This window comes from Octopus bimaculoides, chromosome 11 (assembly GCF_046866305.1).
Source record: "Octopus bimaculoides isolate indiv1 chromosome 11, ASM4686630v1, whole genome shotgun sequence".
Lineage (NCBI taxonomy): Eukaryota > Metazoa > Mollusca > Cephalopoda > Octopoda > Octopodidae > Octopus > Octopus bimaculoides.
The window spans coordinates 9,355,915-9,364,347 of NC_142938.1; the positions used below are offsets into that span (position 1 = coordinate 9,355,915).

General features: G+C 38.2%; 1 protein-coding gene across 10 annotated transcripts in view; it reads right to left on the bottom strand.

Annotated features, from left to right (window-relative positions):
- The window catches only part of LOC106880011 (sodium channel modifier 1), a 38,183-nt gene that overhangs the window by 16,276 nt on the left and 13,474 nt on the right, over positions 1-8,433 (bottom strand). The window contains exon 1 of one of the 10 annotated variants that reach the window (XM_014929799.3): positions 7,957-8,433. This exon is cut by the window's right edge and continues 500 nt beyond it. The exons of 3 other annotated variants lie outside the window; for them this stretch is intronic. The gene's annotated coding sequence lies outside the window, so the exon portion shown is untranslated. Of the gene's footprint in view, positions 1-1,079; positions 1,964-2,007; positions 2,030-2,405; positions 2,539-3,166; positions 3,219-7,956 lie in introns of those variants that run through there. 6 more of the 10 variants (XM_052971494.2, XM_052971495.2, XM_089359454.1 and 3 more) reach the window with 6 other exon arrangements.

Here is an 8,433-nt window from a genome sequence, read left to right on the forward strand (position 1 = left end):
ACAGTTTACTGCCTCAATGTTAGGTGCAGCATTATGTCTTTTAAGATTAAGACTAAGACTATTGTAAGTTTGGTTCAGAGGAATGCATGTTCCGTTGGCTCAACTTGAATCGTGGAGTGGCTGTGTGGTAAGTAGCTTGCTTACCAACCACATGGTTCCAGGTTCAGTCCACTGCGTGGCACCTTGGGCAAGTGTCTTCTACTATAGCCTCAGGCCGACCAAAGTCTTGTGAGTGGATTTGGTAGGTGGAAACTGAAAGAAGCCCGTCGAATATATATATATATATATGTGTGCGTGCGTGTATGTGTGTGTGCATGTTTGTCCCCCAACATCGTTTGACAACCGATGCTGGTGTGTTTACGTCTCGTAACTTAGCGGTTCGGCCTAAGAGACCGATAGAATAAGTACTAGGCTTACAAAGAGTAAGTCCTGGGGTCGACTTGTTCGACTAAAAGCGGTGCTCCAGCATGGCCGCAGTCAAATGACTGAAATAAATAAAAGAATAAAAGAATTTGTCCACCACAGAAATTGCTGTCAAAACAGCTGTGATCCAATGGGGTGTAAGTCTCTTCTTTGTTTTGTTAGCTTATTGATGCACCAAAGAACAGCTTCAAATGTTTCTGTGGTGCTCCTAAAATAGGTTTTTGCAGTGACCCAAACAACTTCAGTAAGCAGGAAAACATTCATTTACGAACAGTTTCTGTGGAATTCCTGAATTCAAATAGTAGAGAACCTTTATTTACCAATAAACTTATAAACTTGTGATGCCCCTAACAACCTTTATAAGCAGGACATTCTGTGATTTTAATAAACCTCAATGAGTAGAAAAACATTCTTTTAGAAATGGTTTCTTGCAGTGTTGTTAACAACCTCAGTGAATAAGGAACATCAAGGGCTGACTTTGTAGAGGCCCTATCGAAAGTTTATAAATAAATTACTTCTGCAACGACCATGACAGTCCCAGTGAGTAGGGGACGTTCAATTGTAATTAAGTTTATGAACAGTTACAAAGTGAAGTCTGTCAGAGACATTGAAGAACCAGGTTGATGGTGTTAAGTAAATAGATTAAATCTACCTACCGCTATTGGTGTAGTTGAGGTGCGTGCCGCGTGGGACAGCCTTTGAATTTGCCCCTCCCCAGCTTTTCGGACCAATACAACTTATCCAGGTTTACGCAGCAGACCCAAAAGTGCCGCCCCTATAAAAGCAATCACTTGAGGTGGACTGCGTTCCATCCGCTTCGCCCCACGAGAACTTGAGATGATAGATGGATGGATAGAGAAACCAACAAAAATAAGGAGACTGACAGGTGTAAGATAAGACATAAATACATAGAAAGAGAGCTAACAGATTATAAGAGATGGGCATAAACCAGACAAAATGGACATATTGACATATAGATATATACATACGTGCGTGTGTATAATTTGGATATATATCTACATATATAGTTTACATGAATGTGTGTGTGTGTGTGTGTGCGCGCGCATACACACACACACATGCAATTGTGAATGAGTCAGAATGATTTTGTGCCAAATCATCCAAAGCTATAAAATCGATGACCACGTACACACACACACACACTCTCTCTCTCTCTCAAACACACATGCACATCTAGAGTTGCCGTCTCAAAATTTCATATAAACACACACACCACTTTCACTACAGAACTACATCCCAACAGTCACACAATTAGACTACAGTTCGACTGACTACACCAAAGAGAATCCCTCCATTATATAACTAAAAGTCTTATATATTAACTTCCAGTGTGGTGGTGTGTTGTTGGCGGAGGCCGCGGGGTGGAGGGAATGACATACATTGCTTTCCTCTACCGATGTATCTCACACGCGAATCTAGCGCCATCCCGCAATGTTGTTCCACCGTCGGCGCCCCGCGAACCAGCCTCTTTGCCACCGCCGCCGCCGCACTCCACTCTGAATCTACTTCCTGGTAAACTCCCCTTACCCCCACTACTTAACAACGGCCCGCCACCAACCTCACCTTATCATTACAAGCTTCCTTTAGCTGGGCTGGCATAGCCTAGCCTAGCCTAGGTTGGTCTCGACCGATCGATCGATAAACAAAAGACAGAGCAGAGGAGCTCTGCTGCAGCTTATGGACTGAGATGAAAGAAACAACATCAATAATAAAATTAACAACAACAACAGCAGCAGCAGTAAAAGTAGTAGTAGTAGTAAAAGTAAATGTAGTAGCAGCAGCAGCAGCAGCAAAGACAAGAATAACAACAGAAATAGTAATGAATAGTAACTCCAGCAACAACAAGAACAGCAGAGATACCGATGATGGTGGTGGAGGTTTTAACTGCGAGGGAGATGTTTTCTCAATGTGCAACAAGAACAGATCGAATATAGTACAATATGATGTAATTCTATACATACATGTAAGCATATGGAGTATTAAAACTAATGTGTGTGTAGTAATAGGGACCCGCCAAAAAAAAAAAAGTGGGTAATCTTTACGGATCAGATCAAAGTACTCCAAAAACACCGATTGCTCCATGTTCCAGTTTAAAAATGAAACTGACAGATCGAAGCATCCACCCATCTCAAACCGGTCGCAAACATGCAACATGTATAATATTCATTGGAAGGCGGGGCCCCACAGAATCCAATCCTCCTACTCAAACATGATATTTGGAGAGGGGGGGTTCATTTGAGGGGGAAAGCTACCACTCAGCTACACCACAACCCGATTTTTATATATATATATATATATATACTTTTTTTTTTTTGTCGTAGCCGCCTGACGTAGAAAAACTGCACCGCCGTCCTTGCCAAAGGTGGCGTGACAAGACGACCTTCACAGCGGACAACAGTTGACAACTGGACTCGTTCTACACGCAGTTACAGCTGTTCATCACTGAGACAAGAGACAGATTACATCGACCTGTTCCCATCTCATCACAATGCCATGCTAGTATGGCTTATCCCACACTAGCAGTACTGCTTATCACTTCCACACCAGTGGAAGTTTTACACACACACATACAATAATATATATATGTATGTTTGTGTGTATATATATATATATATATATATATATATATATATATTGTCAGAAAATCATAAATCCGAAAGAAAAGTTATAGAGCAGTAGAGAATATAAATAAAGATAGATATGGCCGTTCTATAGGGGTTACCTTCGGTTTCACGTCAATAAAGCGCTCAGCATTACAGCGTTTCTTCAGACTCAAAAACCCGTCGGCCTATGGCCGCTCTAGCAAGTGACCGTACTGTTCGTTACTGGTAGGATCAACAAAAAAAAAATGTACTCCACCAATTGAGAGATAAATATCATTTGATAAACACAATTTACAAAAGAGCTACTGATAGTTTCATGCTTTAGAGATACAATAATTTAGCGGATTTATATAACATGCCATGTATCTCTAAGCAATCTTTCAGGTTCAGTGTATCCAGTAAGAGATACATATCGTTAAATAACCGCAGGATTAGGTGAGCTACTGGAAGTTTCATGCTCGGATAGTACAGTAATCGAACTTGCTTTTATAACATTCAGTGTACTATGCTGCAATCATTATGCAATCTACTAATATAGATATTGTGTTTATTAAACTCTCTCTCTCTCTCTGTATATATATATATATATATATATATATATATATATATATATATAGTCTATCATTCTCAACAAAAAATCTGAAATAAAGCGCAGTGTGATTCCATACACTAACTCTCTGTAGAAACTGGAAGGTGAATGTTCTAATTTTATTATACATTCAGTGGGGAGATACGAGCGTCTGACAAGCTCCAAATATCAGTCAGTCATTAAGTCTCGTCTTGTATTTATCTTCGGGCAGGAAAGCGTGCATCACGATGGATGACAGCAGCTCTTCGTAAAGTAATTTAAACACACTAGCTAAATACATACCCCTGGAAGGAGTACTTTATTGAACTCTCTCTCTCTCTCCATCGATAGACGATGACTGTTATACATTTGCTCCTTCAGTGACTAATTCTAAGATCAGCTACTGTCCTAGTGAAGTTCAGCTGTCATCTCGAAATATTCCACTTTAGGGGATAAAAATGACGAACATCAATGACTAGCGTTCTTGAGCTTTATATGGCTTTCTGAAGTTCTTTACTTTCAAAAGGAAGTTTAAAAAGTATTTATGAACCAACCTCCTGAACTCTCTCTCTCTCTCTCTCTCTCTCTCTCTCTCTCTCTATATATATATATATATATATATATATATATATATATATATATATATATATATATATATATATATATATATATATATCCAAATCAAGAGTTTGAAAGAACCGATATCGAAAGAGAATCATTTGATGTGAAACGTTGTAAATTGGTCAGTACAGATAATCCAGTAAAGCTTAGCAGATCTGGAGTCTTCGCCAGGATCGATGAACTATGGTTTTCACATAAATCAAATCATCAGGAGCGGGGGGGGGCACCACACAAACCATCTTAAGGTTTTGAGATTGCTGATACAACATTAAACTGCAGTATATAATAATTCATTGAAAAGCTTTTGTGAACATTGAGAATGAACTCCATTTAACTAGTAAGACGGTAAATAATTCTTTGTACTTCGTAGTTAAAAATACTGGGGTGTACACTCAAGCAAAAGAATGTTATTGGTCTAAAATTAAACCCGATATTAACTCAATACACAGCTGAAGAACGTTTTATAATCCTTTGCTCCAGAAGTATAAGTTGTGCATAAGCATTCAATATGGTTTCTATAATAATTACAGATGAATACAAGTTTATCTAAAACAGTGGATTCCAAACATTTTGGGGCTGCCGCCCTCTTGACATCCAGGCCACATTCCTAGCGCCCCCACCCCAACTAACCATCACGAACATAGACCTCTTTCTGAAGCAAATTCAAAGCAACTGTATTTCACAAATAAACCTTAATCTAATGAACCCATTATTTTGTTGTTTTTACATGAATCGCTACCCCATTATCGCCCCACTTTTCTTCAACGCCCCCTTTGAACTTTCCACCGCCCCCAGGGGGTGGGACAATACCGCCCACTTTAGGAACCACTGATCTAAAACGTTATCGATAAATTTTATGACACTGTATGTGCTCAGCTTTCGCAATAAAAGATTGAGAACCAACACAAACGACAAAAGGATGCATCTTCATTGAACTCAAAACAGAACATGGATCAACTCCGAGAGACGATTCGCTTTTACCACTGAGCAGTTGACATTAAACAGCCAAGTACCAATGATCCACCATGAACGATTGGTCTTTTTCGGAGTCAGAAATACACCTTAACTGCCTCTATATTATTGTATTCTATAAGACGGAGAGCTGGCAGAATTATTAAACGTTAGAGGGAAAAGCTTAGCGGCATTTCTTTCAGCTCTTTACCTTCATTCCTTCCGAGTCAATAAAATAAGCCCCTTCCCCTCGAAATTGGGCGGAGGTAAAGAATACGCACACCACCCGTTTTCGGCGTAACCGTAACCCTAACCCTAGCCGCCAAAAACGGGTGATGTGCGCATTCTTTACCTTCCCCCGAAACAGCAGGGCTTAAGTCCTTCCAACGGACCGGCATCCCATTCAGGAGGAATATTGCGACCTCGGTCATTTGTATGCCATGGAAGCCGGGTAAAATGGTCTTACGAATCCTAGGGCTGAAGAAGAAAAAATACCGTATTTATAAGACTAACGTCAACCCGCGTAATGTTTCTCAGAAACGCATATAAGGACGCTTCAAAAAAAAAAAAAAAAGACGCTATTTTCTTCGCCATTAAAATATATTAAAATATATCAGAAATTTTAAATAATTCTGTCTCATGTCTCGTTTGCTCGCGTCTTTTCTCAGTAGACTGACCCACTCTCTGGCTGACACAAATGGGAATGATTCGAACTGGCTTCCAATTACAATGTAAAGGCACAAACGAACAAATCTACCTTTTATAAACTGGGTTCCAAATGCAGATTAGTTTACCCTCAAAGTAGATTTTTGCTATAGCAACACAACCTTAGGTAACAAAAAAGGAAAAGAAAAACCCTTCACCAGCACATTTGTCCGCTCCAAAACCATTTATCTGACAATTTCCTTGCTAACCCTCGCTGAACTCTTATTCTCCATCGCTAAATCTTTCTCAGTTTCCCTTTTAAAATACTATCCTATACACACACACACACATATATATATATATATATATATATATATATATATATATATATATATATATATATATATATATATACACACACACAGGTCTCAGGCCAGCAGTGTTTGGGGTTCTGATGATACGCCTTATGAGCGGGAAACTTAGAGTAGCCCCATAAACGGGTCTACTCCACTATAATTATATATATTATCACTACTACTACTACTACTACTACTACTGGTTACCCCTTCACTTTTCAATGTTTCCTACACAGGAAACAGAAAAACCGAGTTGAAATATCTAAGTTTATAAAGCATCTAATCCAGCCCGTTTGGCACAAAGATATTTTTGCTTAGGGTTTTGCGTCGTTTAAAATCTCTAAGTACCTTAAGTAAGTGGCTTAGAATCTGAGTCAAGATTGTATCACAAACTCGGATCGTCAAAAGCTCATGTTTTTTGGTTCCACGGCCTCAATTTTGAGGGCGAACGATATTGATAACACTGATGTGACTATGTTGATGAGGAGAATAAACCAAGGCAAGTTTAATCGTAACATGAGAGAGAATGCATGCAATTTTGATGTGGGTACGTGAGATTGGTTAGTGTGGCAGTACTTATAAGAATGTGTGTGTGTGGGAGTACGCGTGTGAGAGTGAGCAGAAAGCATGTTAAGAAGTTCTGATTGACTGCAGTCTTGTCAGAAGTATCTGTGTGCGTGTGTGCCTATACCCACGTTAGTATATGCTGTGTATGTGTTTAGTAGGTTTGGCTGCCAGTGTAGAGTGAAAGTATGTGTTTAGAGGGTGGGGCAACTGGTTGTGTTCTTCATACTGTTATTCTGGCTAATGATTTCATATTATAAAAACGAACAGAAAATTGATTGCTGCCGGGGATAAGCGCTCAAACTGTAAGAAAAACATTTCGTGGACCCCTAACACTATCCTTTGTTCGTAATTTTTAATACGTTGCTAGAAACAGGAACCAAATCTCCTTATGTCACACGCTATCATTTGAAAAGTGTTTGGATAATGTAGTAGTGGAGCCCTTTAAAAAAAACAAGACAGTCATATATAGAAAGCTTTCTGCCCGATCAGAAGTACACATGTAACGAAAGAACCAAGTACACAAACGGATCGTAGCCATTTCCTGTAAGCTGAAGTACTTGTATTTAAAATAAAATTAAAGATTCAGTTTTTAAATATTCCTTATTCATTTGAGTTAGCAACATGGCAAATGTCTTCTTGTTTAATCCCACCCCTTTTTTTCCCCCTTTGGATTTCCAACTATACGATTGCCCAATATGTAGCTGTACCCTAGTTGCGTCACAGAAAATACATGTTCGCGCGCGCGAAATGCTACTCTTTTTTGTAGGGCGTCATGGAAAAAAAATGTGTACAGAGAAAAGGTAATCTGGGTTCATTTTCGTAGTCACACACACATATTATTCGCAACAAAGGTGTATCCTTAAAGTACTGTACTTTACATGTGACGCAAACTTAAACTCTCTGTCTATATATATGTGTGTGTGTGCGTGCGCGCGCGCGTATTATGGAGATAGCATGAGGTTTAAAATAAAATTGATTAGAAGTTGGAATGGAAATTAGAAAAGAAGGATTTACAACAGTTCAGGAAGGAAGGGAGATTAATAACATGCTTTCACTAGGCTAATAAGAATAAAGGGTGGAAAAGCTAACATAATTATAAACCAATAGAAAATATAATCGGCATTTGACCTGGAAAACAGCTGACAAATCTAGTTTATTTTTTTTAAAAAATAGATTTGTGTCAAACGAACTGAAATATTACCTGTAACATAAATGATAAGTTTAACGAAACGAATCCTGATTGCCTCAAAATTGTTCGTGTTCATTTCTGTACATTTTGGTAGAAAATATTGAATTTTAAAAAATTCGTTATTAAAAAAAATTATTATAATTACAAAAAATAAAAATAAGTACTTCAAAGTAAAAGTAAAAATATTGTGAAGATTAATTTATCTCAACTATTAATGAACTGAGTGACTTCCCTTAGTATGGAGAGTCTTAAGTCCGCCTTATCAAACGGAAGCTGTAAATTTCGTTTGTCGGCAAATGATGTCACATATTAATAAAGTAGATGATTTTTTAAAAATATTTCTTGTGAGGTTTACTCAGTTTATCTTTTTTCAATAATTCTGTTATCATTTTTTTCGAAGCATGTAACAAGTTTCCAAATGGAAGTCAACTGAAATCATGAAATATCGTTCCGCACTAAATATGCAGTCCCTTAAAAGTACAAATTAAA